Raw genomic sequence first — 16,662 nt, forward strand, 5'->3', positions numbered from 1 at the left:
ACTCTCCTGACTTGTATTTGCCAGAGACCCAGCTGCCTGATCAATAACACATGAGGCTGGGAAGTGTCAAAGGATATCACTGGCTACGACCCAGGAGCCAATCTTTCCTTTCTCCAGCATGGACCATTTAATTGCATACTCATATCATATCAGCGGCAGATTCATTGCAAAACACATTTTTCACTTTTATGTGTATTTTTTCTGTATGTTGTAAAGTTATATGGTTAAAATATTTTTGGCTGAAAATTTTAACTATATAAAAATGGATAACATTTACTTTCTAAATGCCTGAGTTGAACTAAATTGTTCATGGATTAGTTATTAATATATGGTACTTGCATTTGCTGTTTTAACAATATTTCTATTCTTTAGAAGCTTCTTGCAGAATAATTTTATGCTAAAGTTTTTGAGCCCAGCATGGGAAAATACCTCATACCTTATTTCTACGTTACGGTGGAATATTTTGAGTCTAAACATTAGATAAAAAGCTGGGCTTATTTTCTAATTTTTTAAAAAAACTTTTGTTTTGATCAATCTTTCTATCACTTAAGTAGATTTTGTTCTGGTCTAGTGAATGTTATCCCAAACATATAGCAAGAGGAAAGGCTGAAAATATTAGTGTATACTCATATAATAATTCAAAAAGATAGTTTTCAAATTTGAATTTGCTTTAATTTAAAAGAGTTAATCTCTCTCTCTCTCTCTCTCTCTCTCTGTCTCCCCCTCCTCTTTCTCTCTTTAAACCAGAGGTTTTGGTGATTTCTGTGACACTAGCAGTGGGTAAAATTAAAGCCTATAGGGGGCCAGCCTCAAAATGAGTTAGGAGGTGGGTTTGGTTTGGCTGAAAAAAATATAAAATGTTTCCACTCCCTATTTCTGATGTCTTAAATCATTATATTTTATTAATAGGATGAATTAGATCACATGGAACAATTCTAACTTCACCGTTAGAAAAACACAGATACAAATGAACATGTAAAGCTGCTGTTTCCTGATTACTTTCTGAAGTCTTATCTTTTTTCTCTTCTTTCTTTATTCTTCATTCTCGTTCTCTCTTCTGTTTGTTTCCATCACAGTTCTTTGTTTAATCTTTTAATTTTCCTTTAACATTCTCTCTAGTCCTCCAGTAATGAATACTGTCAGTGCATTCCTAAACAGATTGGTGTAAATCATTTATCAATTCTATTTTATTACAAATTTACCAAATATGTATATAAATATGTCCCTTTAGAAAAAAATTGACAAATCATTTAATAATTGCATTGACGATAAAAACAATCCTTTGTAAGTTTAACTGAAAGCTGCCTTCTAATATACCACCCCTAATACCCAATATATGAGATGTGGTATTGATAAAAAGTTTCACACTTATTAATACACTTGAGAGGATATTTGTTTTAGAACCATATTAATTCATTTACATTTTCTTTCCTCCAGTTGTTTATCTGTAAAGTAAGAAGGTCAGAGTAGAAAATATTTTTCTAAAGTCCTGTAGCTCTAAAAATCTGATTCTGTTTGTCTTTCTGATGACACAGTTAAGCGTTGTTTTTGAGCACCATCCCCTCAACCAAAGGAACAAAAAAGATGCATTAAAATATACTAAACTTTTGCAAATGCTGATCTTTTTCCAGGCACCTTTATCTTCTTTTTATTGATATATAATATTTGTACATATTTATGGGGCATATGTGATACTTTATTATATATATAGAATGTGTAATGATCAAGTAAATCAGGGTATTTGGGGTATCCATTACCTTGAGTAGTTACCATTTCTATGGGTTGGGGATGCTTCAGATTCTCTCTTCTAGCCATTTTGAAATATACCATACATTTTTGTTAACTATAGTCATCCTACTCTGCTATCAAACATAGCAGAGTATTTTAACTTATTTCTTGTATCTAACTTATTTTAACTTATTTCTTTTGTCTAACTGCATGTTTGTACCCATTAATCAAATTCTCTTTATCTCCAACCCCCAGCCTCACCTCCTAGTCTCTGTTATCTATCATCTTCTACTGTATGCCTTTATGCTTCCACATGTAAGTGAGAAAACTCAATATTTGTTTTTCTGCAGGCACCTTTATCTTTAACCTAAGTAAAAAGCATTCCATTTCCACTACATTTATGGTAAAGTCTTTTGTCGTCTTAAAATTTGACCCTTTTCCTTCCTCTGCTAAAGAGAACAGCCTTGCTTGGCTAATGTACAGGTGGTAATTTTGCTTACATTAAACAGGGAGCAAAGATAGAAATACAATAGAAAGATAAAACCTTAAGCAACAGGAGTCACAGAAGAAAGTTTACCTAGCATTATGGCAAGAAAAAAACATTATTCACCAAACACAGCCAAGGGCAAATGTGGTTTCAGCCCAACCCTGTGGATCATTTCACACATACAATGCTGAATCACAGTCTTGATTTAAATGAATAATTAAACCAAATGAAGTACAGACCCACCCAAATGAAGGGGATCTTTACTTTCCTTGCCTCATTTTCACCCACCACCTTCCTCAATAACAAGCTGGATGCCAAAGCTCAAGAGTAAACGAGGATAAAATGTAGTTATCAACTCAGTGAAAATAGATTTGATCTTCTGGTTTAATTTTCTGGTTCAATCTTATTTTGCTTACTGCAGCATTCTTCTTTTTTTAAGAATGCAGTTAAACTGAGGTAGTTCAATTTACCAATTATGTGTAAAGTTAATATGTGAAGGAAGCAATAGAAAAAAACATTGAGAGCACTGCGTGTGTCACTTAACCATAGGAATACATCCTGAGAAATGTATTGTTAAGTGAGCTCCTCATCGTGTGAACATGGTAGAGTCACTTCCACAAACCTAGATGGCATAACTTACCACACACCTAAGCTATATGGCATAGCCTGTTTCTCCTAGGATACAAGCCTGTACAGCACATTATTATAGCGAATACGATAGGTTACCATAACACATAAGTATTTGTGTATCTGAACATAGAAAAAAGTGTAGTAAAAATACAGTATTAATGATTTTTTTAAATGGCACACCTGTATAGGACACTTACCATGAATGGAGCCTGCAGGATTGAAAGTTGCTCTGGGTGAGTCAGTGAGTGAGTGGGGTGAATGTGAAGGCCTAGGACACTACTGCACACTACTATAGACTTTATAAACACTGTGCACTGAGGCTATGCTAAATCTATTTTTTTAGTTGTATTTCTTCAATAATAAATTAACCTAGTCTTGCTATAACATTTTTACTTTAAAAGCTTTTTAATTTTTAAAAACTTTTTGGCTCTTTAGTAGTAACACTTAGCTTAAAACACACATTGTATAGCTATACAAAAATAGTTTCTTTACATCCATATTTTATAAGTTGTTCTATTTTTCTTTTTTTGCTTTTTAAACTTTCTTGTTAAAAATTAAGATGCAAATGCATACATTAGCCTAGGCCTGTACTATCTTCCACCTCCACATCTTATCTCACTGGAAGGTCTGCAGTGGCAATAACATGCATGGAGCTGCTGTCTTCTACGATAAAAATGCCTTCTTCTGGAACATCTCCTGACATGACTGATGCTGTTTTACAGTTTTTTATTTTATTTATTTTTAATCCCTTGAGTTTATTAAACATCAATTTTAGTACATTTTCTTTTGAAGCATCTTCTCATACGTGTTACTCTTATTCATTTCCACCGCTGCCACCCTGGTTCATGTCTTCATCATTTAAGTTTATATAAGCAGGTTATGGAGCTGTCTTAATCCAATTAGGTACAAAAAGAAAAAAAATCCTTTACTTTTCATCTGCTACTTACTGTCATAAACACACTCTTTTGACTTTCCTTCCCTCAATTCTTTTTTTAAAATTTTATTTTATTTTATTTTAAGTTACAGGATGCACGTGCAGGAGGTGCAGGTTTGTTACACAGGTAAACGTGTGCCATGGTGGTTTGCTGCACCTATCAACCTGTCACCTAGGTATTAAGCCCCACATGCATTAGCTATTTATCCTCATACTCTCCCTCCTCCCCGCCCTTCAACAGGCCATTGACCTAGCAATCCCATTACTGGGTATATACCCAAAGGAATATAAATCATACTGTTATAAAGCTACATGTATACATATGTTCACTGCAGCACTATTCATAATAGCAAAGACATGGAATTAACCTAAATGCCCACCACTGACAGACTGGATAAAGAAAGTATGGTACATATACACCACGGAATACTACACAGCCATAAAAAGGAATGAGATTATGTCCTTTGCAGGGACACGGATGGAGCTGGAAGCCATTATCCTTAGCAAACTAACACAGGAACAGAAAACCAAACACCTTATGTTCTCACTTATAAGTGGGAGCTGAGCAATGAGAATACACGGACACAGGGAGGAAAACAACCATTTTTATAAGTATAAGGAGTACCCTCTAAAATAATGATAAAGAGTATAGTAGATACATAAACCAATAACATAGTCATTTATTATCATTATGAAGTACTATGAAGTATACATAATTGCATCTGCTGTACTTTTATATGACTGGCAATGCAGTAGATTTGTTTACACCAGCATCATCACAAACACATGGGTGATGTGTTGCACTATGACGTTGCAATGGCCACAATGTCTCTAGACAATAGGACTTTCTCAGCTGTATTATAATTTTATGGGACCATCACTGTACATGCAGTCCATCTTTGACCAAAACATTGTTATGTGGCACACAGCTGTACTTTCAGGGGCAGAGAGTTAAGCAAGAGAAAGAAATAAAAGAAAAAATAATGTAATAATGGGCAGTAAATGCCTTACTTCATTTCATGCTGCTATAACGGAATACCAGAGATGGGTAATTTATAAAGAATGGAAATTTATTTCATACACTTCTGGAATCTGGGAAGTCCAAGATCATTGCACCAGCAGATTTGGTAGTTCTAAGGGCCCAGTCTCTGTTTCTAAGTTGGTGCCTTGAACTCTATAGCCTCTGGAGGGAAGGAACACTGTTTCTCACACGGCAGAAAAATGGAAGAGCAAAGAAAAAGAAGCCACTCCTGAAATTCTTTTTTTTTTTAAGGCATTAAACCTGTCAATGAGGGCGGAGCCCTCATAGACTAATCACTTCTTAAAGGTCCCACCTCTTAATACTGTTATAACAGCAAATAGATTTCATCATGAGATTTTGAGGGGACTAACATTCAACTCAGCAATAAACAAGAAAAGGGATTCTCTGTCTCTCTCTCTCTCTTCCTATGTATCTCCCCATTTCCCCCTTTCTTTATCCCTCCCACTCTCCTTCCCTCTCTTTCTATCTCTTGACTTTGCAGCTTGTAAACTCTTTCTCCTCTACTTAGGAACCTATTCATTGAAGAGCCATTCTTGTTCTTATGCTCTTTACTTAGGACTCTTAGTGTTGTGTAAATTGGGAAGGGGAGTGGGGTAGATTTACAAAGTAGTATATTCTCCACGAAATTGCTCTAATTCCTAACTGACTTATCTACCATGAACTTGGCCCCTCACCAATCTATCCTCCACATCACTGCCAGAAAAATCATTCTAAAATGCAAAAATAATCACCTCATGACCATGCTTGAAGTCTTTTGAAATGACTCCTTAAGGTGTATGGATGCTGTTATCTAAATTCGCTGAGCTCAAAGATCATCACTCCATCTCCAACTACCCTAAAATACTTATAATTTCCCAAATATCTCATACAGGGTTCATACTAAGTGCCTTAGCACAGATTCCTCTGCATCTGGCTATTTTCTGACCATCCTTAAAGATTGACTTTGAGCCATCCTCCTCCAGGAAGCTTTCTCCTACCCATATGATTTAGTGATCTCTGCTCAACATGTGTCACAGCAAATCTTACATGTAATTATCATTATTAGATTTATTTGTCTGTCTTCTACTCACATACAAGACTGTGATCAGGGCAGCAGAGTGTTAGCAATAAGGTAGGCATTAGGTGTTGGGGGATGCTAACACACAGCATTAAAATGTAGATGCTCCGCCTTCATCACATACCAGTTGTATATAGTATGCGCCTAACAGTCACATCACTTCACATCCTACACCTCAGTTTCCTCATCTGTAACACTGAAAAAGGCTGGCATATAGAAAACACTTGAGATATATTATCTAGTATAATCCACTCAATGATATCTTTTTAGTATCTATAACCAATCTATGTTTATATCTATAGATATATTTACATCAATACCTTTGTATTTGTCTAGAGAATAATAGAACCTAGACCCTGTTGTGACTCTTAATATAGTCACATCTAAAGGCTGCTCCCCCAGTAGGGCTCTACTGTCTCAGAAATGTGCTCCAGAAGCCAGTTATAGATAAATATGCCAAATACTCTTTAAATTAAACATGTTCAATAGACACATTAGGATGTCACAGAACCTAAAAAAGACCTCAAGCCAAATTTTTTATTTTATTCAACCAGAACACACTATATACTCCTTCCTTGAGATGGTCTTAGTTTATGCCTTTACTTCTGGCATAATGATTAATAGTATCCTTTTTCACTTTCAAACATGTCCTGATTTGGACAATTAATTATATAATCATTCTATTTATGGCTCATGCTGATTCTGATTGGTCATAGGCCATAGTGTTTTCTTCTGATTGGTCAGTGTCTGTGCAACACCAGTTGTTAAATATTTTTAAATAATTTATATGCCTATGAGATAACTGAGGCATGGAAAGGTGACATGATTTTTTTTTGTAAAATAATTCATTCCTATAAAATGAATTGAATTCAAATTCATTAAATCCTTAGGATAAGAAAAGTGAGAAGAGCAAGACAAAAGAGAACCTACTTCACCCTCTAAGGACTGACCTGAAAACAGAAAAAAGACGTGGGCAATTTTGATTCTCACTGGCAATACCTTCCTCATTCCCACCCTTTCCACCTGGACTCTCTCTCTTCTTTCTGGTTTCTCTTAGGTTCAGTGACTGTTGAGTATATTTGTTCTTTATTACCTCCCCAACCTCACAGGAACTTAAGGTGCTATCCTAGACACTCAGTTGTTCTATCTGCTCAAAATGGAAACTCGAACTATTGTCTCTTCTTTATATAAGCACTCTCCATTGATTTGCAGAAGATTTAGATAGAAATGTCTTCTACTTGATCAGTCATAGAATTCCTTCAAAGAGTATATATCCTTGAAAGGCAGGGCAAGAACGAGTTCTGTACTTAAGCAAGCATTATCCTTGCCATATCCATAAGGCTGTCCTTCTTAAACTAAAAGGATAATGAGAATTGTACCATACAATCATTTAGTGAAGAGAAAATGTTTCTGCCAAAGAGTCTTTAATGTGAATTAAATTTTCATGTTAAGAAAAGCTATGCCATATATATAGAATAAAGTGCTTCCCAAGAAGAATATAATCTTGAGGAAGAACCTTTTCCACTTCCCCAGAAGGCTTAAGGAGTTAAGATCTAAGATCTAAACAGTAAATCATGGTGTTTATTCCATGATTTCCTACAGACAGAGATAGAGTTGTAGTGGTTCAGGTTGGGGCTTAACAAAGTTATTTTAGTCCCAGTAAAGGTCTACTTATCTTCTATTTATTGCCACCCACATGAAACATCTTCCAAAAAACATAGTGAAATGTGTAGGAAGTTGAATAGTGATGAATAAACCCAATAAAAACCATAATAATAATCCTTTAGAAGAAACCGCTGTTCTGATTTCTTTTACCATCAGAGTTTTCTGTTCCAGACTTTGATATTAATATAATTATACAACATGTATTATTTTAGGCCAATGAGTGCCACAGAGCTGCTTGTGTTTGGATTTTTTTTGGGTGGGTTCCAATTAACCTATCAAGTTAGACCTACCCAGAGTAGTTTTTGCTTGTCCTCTATTGACCTACTGCTATTTCAACATAAATAGACACAAAAGGTTCATGAGAAAAAGTAAATCTTTTGTTCATGTGTACCTAATACACCAACATATTTTTGTTATTGGAAAAGAATTTCTCAGGTCATTTGGTACATCAAAGATTGAAATTTCAAAAAGCAGAAATGATATAGCTTCAACAGAAGCTCTAAATCATAACCTCTAAATCTCAAAATGAAACTGCCTGGGCCTAAATCTTGGCTCCATCACTTACTCACTTACCTTAAGGTAAGTTACTTCTTTCTCTGCCTGTTACTCATCTGTAAAGTAATGAATGTTATAGAACCATCCACATAGAGCTGCTATGAGGATTAGATCAGTTCATATATAGAAAGCATTTACCACGGTGCCTGGCACATAGCAAGCACCCAGTAATGCTTTAGCTGTTATTACAGATACAAGTAATATGTGAATTTGAACATATCAAACAAACATATTTTACTTTTGTATTATATGAAAGTCACTGTTCCCATGGGACATAAAAATATATCAAAAACTTAAGAGAAAAGAATACAAAATGTATCTATTACAATTCATTAACTTATGCTAAGTTACCCCTAGAAAGTGGTTTTCTATTGTTAAAAATAGAAAAAAATATAAATATAAAGATGCTTAAACTTTCTACTACCTGCTGCTGTCTACACATTAGGATAGCAGATAAGAATTGACCCATCATTCCGGTGCCACCTTCCAGGTTTTCTAAAGCCTTTGCTCTGGCAATTCAGGCCCAGCCAGAGTGCTTTTCCCAGAGCTACACTCTTGCTTTCATTGTGCTTTTCTGAACACAGTTATGGTGTCAATTTTCCTTGTTATTTCTCCCCCGCCTTTTGTTTGTTTGTTTGTTTGTTTGTTTTTGAGACACAGTCTCACTCTGTTGCCCAGGCTGGAGTGCAGTGGCATCATCTCAGCTCACCACAACCTCCGTCTCCCAGGTTCAAGCGATTCTCCTCCCTCAGCCTCCCGAGTAACTGGGACTACAGGTGCATGACACCACACCCAGCTATTTTTTGTGTTTTCAGTAGAGATGGGGTTTCACCATGTTGGCCAGGCTGGTCTCGAACTCCTGGCCTCAGGTCTTCCACCCACCTCAGCCTCCCAAAGTGCTGGGATTACAGGCAACAGTCACTGCTCCTGGCCTCTCTCTTCTTTTCATATTTTATCTTATTTTCATGGATTTTTACCCTTGCTGTATATAATTCTTAAAATGCATGTCCCAAAATTATGTTGCCATCAGAATTGAGTCATAGAAATATCCTTTTAGTTCTCCTAGTAGCTAAAAATAAAATAAAAATTTAAAAGCATGTTGAAACAGAAAGTACCTTCTAGAAGGTTTGTGGTTACAAAGTAAGAATCAGATTGATATCATATACATACTTGAAAATGTTTTTTCATACCGTATGTTTTCCAATCCTTCTGAATAATTGTTCTTTCTTTAATTAATAAAAATACTTGTTGTTTCCCTTTAAGAGACAATTTATCTGCTTCTGCAAAATACAGGCAGGATAAAATTTGTTTAACTCTAATTTTTTAATCTTCTCTTTATTTAATACTTTCTATTTAGATATGTTAAAAGCCTAAATAAATACATTCTCTCTTAAGGTTAAGATTTTTGTTCCTGCAGTAAAGCAATTTTCATAATATTCTGATCATGTGAGCACAAGTTAACAAATTCCTCAATATTCACAAGTTCACTTATCAGGGCAGGTTCACAGTGATTTCATTTATCAGTATTAACTTCTATTTGCTCCCAGAGAAGAATTTTTTACATATGGTTTTTCTAACTCTATTTTGTATCCCTCTTTTTCATATTTCCATTGCCATATTCTGTTTTATTCAAGCAGCTTAAAACATCACAGTGTCTCCCTACTCATGCAACATTGTCTTTTCATTTCTATAATATGCACTTTTTTATTTTAATAAAATCTTGGACTGCTTAGTTGTATTTCTAGAACATCAAGCCAGAAGTTCTTGTTATTTTTTCCAGTTATTTCTTCCAAAATATATCACATTACTTTACTCTTAAAGCTTACATCATTCTCTTTCATCCCTGGCAAAGAATGACTACAACTATGCCTCTTGGAGTAATACTTAGTTAATTGATAATCAAGATTCTCATAGCATATTCTCCAGGCATCCCATGCTGATTTATCTTTTGAATCTTTCTCTGGTAATAAAACGTTGCTTAAAAAATTTCTGTGATATCTGATTCATGGCTTCAAATAGACTTTCCCTTTCCCATTTTGACCTTTCCTTTCTTGACTTAGATCTCAGAAAATATGAGGAGGTACCTAAAGGAAAATAAGCCCTCATGTCCCGCTAACAGATAAATCTTAAATAGTTCTCCTTGACCTTATTCTTTGTTCTCTTTTTTAAGCATTAATTCCCCCTGCCCTGGATTGCTTTAGGTGATGGGAAGTTTTTCCAGACTAATGCCACCATGGGCCATCCCTGTTATGAAGTCCTTTAGCATTTACACTTAAAATATGAAACATATTACTGTACATCTGCTGAAATAATATTGCTAGATATGTGTATGTGCAGATAATTGTTTTGACTCATCAAATAAAGGGTTGTTTCTTTTGCATCTTGCTTACTACTTATACAAATCGTGAGAAGGCAACTATTACCAAATAAATACTTGAGGTATTCTATTGAATTGGTCGTTCATTCATTCATCCAACCTATTCAGGGTCACTCACTGTGCTAGCTGCTGTATGTACACGGATAAATCAACTGGTCTTATCTCCCAGCAGTTCATAGTCTGGAGGGAAAAAAGAAAAGAAAAACAAGAAAATAGACACACAGAATACAAAATCTGCAAGAAGCATGGAATTAAAAAGAAGAACCCGCTAAGTAAGTGTAAAATGAGGGTGGAAGAAGGAAAGAGTGGAAACAGGAGGACCAGTAGAACTTAATGAGGCAAAAGACACGAGGGACAAAGTGCTCCAGGCAGAAGGCAACGCAAAGAAGGAGGTACTGAGGTTGTGATGGAATGGTTGGGTAATGAGCATGTTTCCACAAAGCTATAGAGAAGAATCTTGAGAAATGGTGAGAGGTGAAGCTAAGAAGATGGCCAGAGCCAGATTATAAGGGACCTTGTATGGTATGTTGATCTCATACTTAGATCTCAGAAAGTATGAGGATGGACCTGAAGGAAAATAAGCCCTCATGTCCCACTAACAGATCAACCTTAAATAGTTCTCTTTGACATTATTCTTTTCTTTGTTCTCTGTTTTAAGCATTAAATCCCCCTCTCCCGGATTGTTTTAGCTAATGTGAATGAAGCTTTCCTGACTAAGGCCACCATGGGCCATCCGTCTGTTTTGAAGTGCTTTAGCACTTACATTTAAAATATGGAACACACTGCAGTATATCTACTGTAACAGTGTTGCTAGTATGTGTGTGCCTGTACTTTGCCCTGCTCACTGCTGGTCTGAGATTAGTCATTTGACTTCTGACTAGGACCAGGCAAGTGACTTCAGGTTCTGTCTGCTCCTCAGGTATCTGTTTTCCAATACTTGAAATTTCTTTCATTCCAGGCTGTACCCTCAGTCTCACACTCCATGCCAAATACCACTGTCAGATTATCCATATTCTTGTATTTTTCTCTCTCACATCTCTGTTATTACATCTCCAGTGTTTGATTACCTATGAAATACAGCAGAAATCCTGCACAATGTGACCTCAAATGTATCTCCACTATCGTTTCCCATTTCTCCCTAAACACACTGTTTATGAATGGGAGCTATGGTTTCTCAATTCCACGTCCTGGCTCAAGCAGTTCTTTCCGCAACGTCCTTTCCATTTTCTGTCTGCTCAAACCTTTTCAGTCTTCTAGTCATGTCTCCCACATTACTGTGTCTTCTTAGAATCAACAGTGTATTTCATTTCTATTCTTTCAGCATTTATTGTTCTCTGCTCTGTCTTTGCATTTATTTATTTTATTCATCTGACAAAAATGACTGCTCCTTGATAGTCAGAACAAAGTGTTGGCCATGTTTTTTTATTTTCCCTAGTACATTGCACCATTTCTTAAGCAGAGGTGCTAGGTTAACATCAAATTAGAACATACTAAATTTGTGACCATTATTAATAAAGCTTAGTTAATCTACTCTTTCCTTCATAAATGATCATAGTAGTTACTTTATCACCTCAAATTACTTTACTACGTTATTTACAAGGAAAGTAGAGGCTGATGTCTTATCTCTATTTTATAGAAGTAAACATTTGAGTAATAAGGAGTTAAGAAATTTACTTAAGAGATTCGGGACTGGCATCTAAGTTCCTGATACCAATTCAGTATTTGTTTAGGCTACGCTGGATCTAAGATGCTTTCCCTTGAAGAGATTAAAAGGTAAGCTTTAAGAAAATATTAAGAATTGTTTTTACTACTATTTATCATCAATACTGGAGGAAAGATAATGAAAAAGTTGTTAAATGTCAGTAAAAAATAAGTTAGGTGGTTTCTAATTTCATAACTCAGAGATACAAAGATTTCAATTAAAGGGATAGAAAGTGAAGACATAGTTTAGAGTAATCTAAGTTAATTTGAACTATTCTGGGTTTTAAAATACTGAAAATAAATTTATTCAAAGCCATTTCACTACATGGCAAACCCACCCATAGATCATTTGGAGGACAATGTCAGATCAATATCCTAAGGCCATAAGAACCTTTGCTGCAACCATTTGAGGGCAGATTCAGGTGTGAATACAACCCCACCAATATATAAAAGGCTATAAACTGTATTTAAGAAAAATACCACCCATTCACAAATAAAGCATAAAGATTTGAGGAATACTAGTCATCCAAATTTTAAAACTTGCATAAAATTTGCATCCAGCTTTAAGTTAAACCAATAACAGCTTAGGAAAATGGCTGAGGCAAAAAGACTATAGTGAAATTAAAACGTTTTGAAAAACAATCTCCTGTCTATAACTCATCAATTGTTGGCAAATTGACTTTTTGGAAACTAATTTTCAGTAAATTGTCCTGTTTCCAGTTTGGAAAAATGTCTGGCCTCAGTTACTTACACACACTTCTTCTATTAAGGTTCTAGGTTTGTGTATAGACACTGCAGCTGATCTCCAATCCAAGGCCATAGTGTGAACCTTGACTCTATTACAACCAGTACTGCTTTTCTTACTTATGTCCTTCTTTAAGATTTTAAGTTCTACAAAGATCAAGACCATACACCATATCTTATGACTCTATATGCCAACATCTTGCACACTGTTTTATATTTGGTAGCTAGCACTGTTAGTTATTGAGTGAGAGCAGGGCATTAACCTAATTATCTCACTTTTGAGGGGGCAATTAGGGGAACCCTCAAATGATATTTCCTCCTTATGGTGGTTCAATAGTTTCATCTTTATATACAAAAGATATGGTAATTTTTCAACTAAATTGAGCTTATTCTTGAGCTGAATAGAGTTTAGCTGCCCTATTATAATCTCATTCAACTTGACTAAATACTTTTCTCGATTGGCAATTGGAAAAAGAACCATATATTATCCTTCCAAATCCTACCAATTATTGAATAATGTTTATATAAAAAACCTTGAATTACAAGATATTTCTGTCATTATTAATGATTACTTCTTCAGTCAGAATTTGAATTACTTTAATCACTTGTTCTTTCTGTTTTGCAATGAAGCAAAGCCCAACAAAAACGCAAAGCTTCTCAAGCTATAAGCCAGGGCTCCTGGCTATTTTATTATTTTAGAAATGCCTCTCTCCAGATATATTGACCCTGAGTCAGCCTGCTTTATCTCTGATCTACAGGGAGAAAGGCCATACCGTATCATATCTGGTATCCAAGATTTCTCTCCTATATTTCAGAGGTCCTGAACTCTTCTGCAATTACCGCCTAGATCCTCCTTTATTCTCAGCCCTGAAAGTCTATAGTTTGATCTAGCCTATGTTGTGTTTTTTTCTGAACTATTTACTAGCTTGTTATTAATGCCTCTCATGAAATCTGATTAATGCCCATTATTCTAAGCTGTATTTTTATTACATGCTATCATATATTATCATAGTATTTTCTATATTATATTTTAGCTATACCCACACTGACTTTCCCATTCAATTCTGAACACTCCTTTTGCCCTTTGTCCTCAAACAGACAGTTGTCCTTGATAATATATTCTTTCACACTAGGAAGATTCCCCTTTTATAGATGTGAAATGATTAGATGTCCAAATCCCCTAAAATGTAATCTACTCAAATCCTAAAACTACCAGAACTTGAACTCCATAACAGCAAGGAGCTTCCTTGTCACATCCGTCATTAAATCCTAGTTCACAGAACATGCCTGGCAATAATCAGTACTAGTCTCAGTAATGCTTGTGGCACAAAAGAATACAATTAGTCCTTTGTATCTATGGGTTCTGCATCCATGTATCAACGAACCATAGATCGCAAATATTCCAAAAAGTTGCACTTGTCCTGAACAGGTACAGACTTTCTTCTTGTTGTTATTTTCTGAACAATACATTGTAATAACTGTTTGCACAGCATTTGCATTGTATTAGATATTATAAATAATCTAGAGATGATTTGGATTATACAAGAGAATGTGCATAGGTTATATGCAAATGCTAGGCCATTTTACATCAGGAACTTGAGCATCCTCAGGTTTTGGTATCTGAGGAGGGAACTGAAAGCAATCCCCCCCTGGATACTGAAAGATAATTGCACTTTGTTAATATGCAACATTACGAAAGGAACAGTGTTCTATTGGTCTTTTTAGATATTTATAAATCATAAGGACTGCAACATTATTTTCAAAATTTAGAGACAGAACAGCATTTTTATATAACAGTGATTCTTAAAATTTTCATCACTGATATATTTCGTTCATGGTGGTTTCACAGGAAACATTTATATTTGAATATGCAAATAATTGTCAGTTTTTAAGTTTTACAGGTTCCGGGCTTTCTGCTTTCAAAGTGACTGCCACTTCCACATGGAAACTCAAGCAACTGCTATTAACTTGGGTGGAGTAGCATATTCTAGGTTGGCTTCAAGTTAGGCATCCTTTAGGATGACTTCAAGAGTCAGGCCACACTACCCCCTAGAAGTTTCATGTGTGTTCTGAGTGGTCCAAACTGTTTCCTGACATGGAATTTCCAGAGACCCTGATCTATCTGAGGCTCAGGAGCACTGTGGAAAACAATTTAAACCTGTCCAGCAACTTAGGTTTGCATGTGTGCTCATTCTGTGGGACTAGGATTCCCTAAGAGAGACCAGATTGGAGGAAGAAACAGTGGAATATTGAAAGAAAAACTGCCCGAGAGGAGGCAAAGCCTGGCCAAGTGGGCAGAGTGAGCATAAAAGAAAGCCAGCCTTCCAGGGACTGAGTCTGATCACTGGGTCCAAGCCTGGGTTCGAGCCTGAGTTTGAGCCTGGGTGGAGGGGAGCAGAGGTCCAGAGGGCTATTAGGGGTCCAGAGATCCAGACAGTGAGGATGGCAGCAGATCAGTGGTGCTCACTGCAAAAAAAAAAAAGTAGGGGAGGGAGGTGGAGGGGCTCTTGGAAGAGCAGACACAAGAGCAGAGAGCATCAGCTGGAGAGGCAACTGCTCCAATTACAAAGGAGACCCTCCTGGCCTTTTCCCTGGTGAAAGCTCAATGAGGTGAGAAAGACTAGCTTTCCAACCAAACAATGCTCAAAGGACAGATTCCCACCCCCACCTCCAGTTAGAGGAAATATAGATTGTATGAGTAAGAAGCCTCAAGCTGAAAGGAAGAAAACAAAACTTTAAAAAAATTCAAGTCATGTCACTAATTCAGCTCCTAGCAGCTTTTTCAATGAAAGTGTAGACTCATGGAAAAAGAAAAACAACATGTATTTGAAAATTTGTTTTGTCCTTACAAGAGATGGTGGAGAGATGCAGATATTCTAGCCACAATTGGAAATAGAAGTATAGTGCCCCTGAAGCCATGCCAGCAAGGTGTGCTTACCCTCAGTGGGGGGTGTGGTGGGAGGACATTCAATATTTCAGGGGTATTCAGCATGAGTGTTTCAAAGAAATACCACTGAGAGGAGTTACTTACCAACTCGCTAGTACCTTGACAAGAAGTGGTGTATTCCAGTTCCGAGATTGCAGAGATGTCTGGGTCCAGAAGGCATGAGGTCTGGAGCAACAAGCACAATGGACCTGAAATAACAGCAACCACTTACTACTTGCTGGGTATGTTCTATGTTCTTTGCATCTACTGTATTCACTTATTCAATTAGTCCTCAAAACAACTCTATGAGATATCTCATATATATATATATTCAATATCTATGATATACAGATTGTTATTAAACCCGATTTTATAAAGGAGGGAATTGAGGTACAAAAAGGCTGAGTAATTTGCTCAAAGTCACACAGTTGGTGAGTAGCAGAGTTGAAATTCAAACCCAGATGGTCAGGCTCCACAGTCTATACTCCTAACCCTAGTGTCTTCGTGCTTATGTGATGACACTTCTCTAGCACTTACACTGTGCCAGGTTCCCTTCCAAGCACTAGGTTAACACATTTGCGGTACAAAGTGAAGATAAGGATAGTGGAAGATAAAATTTACCTAGGGCTTCTTCTTTTCTGAAGTAATTTTTAAAAAGAAAATAACCGAGATTCTCTAATCTCCACTACTGAAGAACATAACTTGATAAGGAAATGAACTAATGTAAAGAAAGAATGGATACAATAAAAATCCCAATTTTTAAAATCACGGGATTCTTTTTTTCTCCTTTAATTTTTATTTTTGGTTCAGGGGTAC

General features: G+C 36.0%; 1 protein-coding gene across 3 annotated transcripts in view; it reads right to left on the bottom strand.

Annotated features, from left to right (window-relative positions):
* Window positions 1–16,662, bottom strand: part of TSPAN8 (tetraspanin 8) — a 291,505-nt gene that overhangs the window by 150,129 nt on the left and 124,714 nt on the right. For all 3 annotated transcript variants that reach the window (XM_054445130.2, XM_054445127.2, XM_063646505.1), the window contains one exon: window positions 15,952–16,055. The gene's annotated coding sequence lies outside the window, so the exon portion shown is untranslated. The remainder of the gene's footprint in view (window positions 1–15,951; window positions 16,056–16,662) is intronic.

This window comes from Pongo pygmaeus, chromosome 10, assembly GCF_028885625.2.
Source record: "Pongo pygmaeus isolate AG05252 chromosome 10, NHGRI_mPonPyg2-v2.0_pri, whole genome shotgun sequence".
Lineage (NCBI taxonomy): Eukaryota > Metazoa > Chordata > Mammalia > Primates > Hominidae > Pongo > Pongo pygmaeus.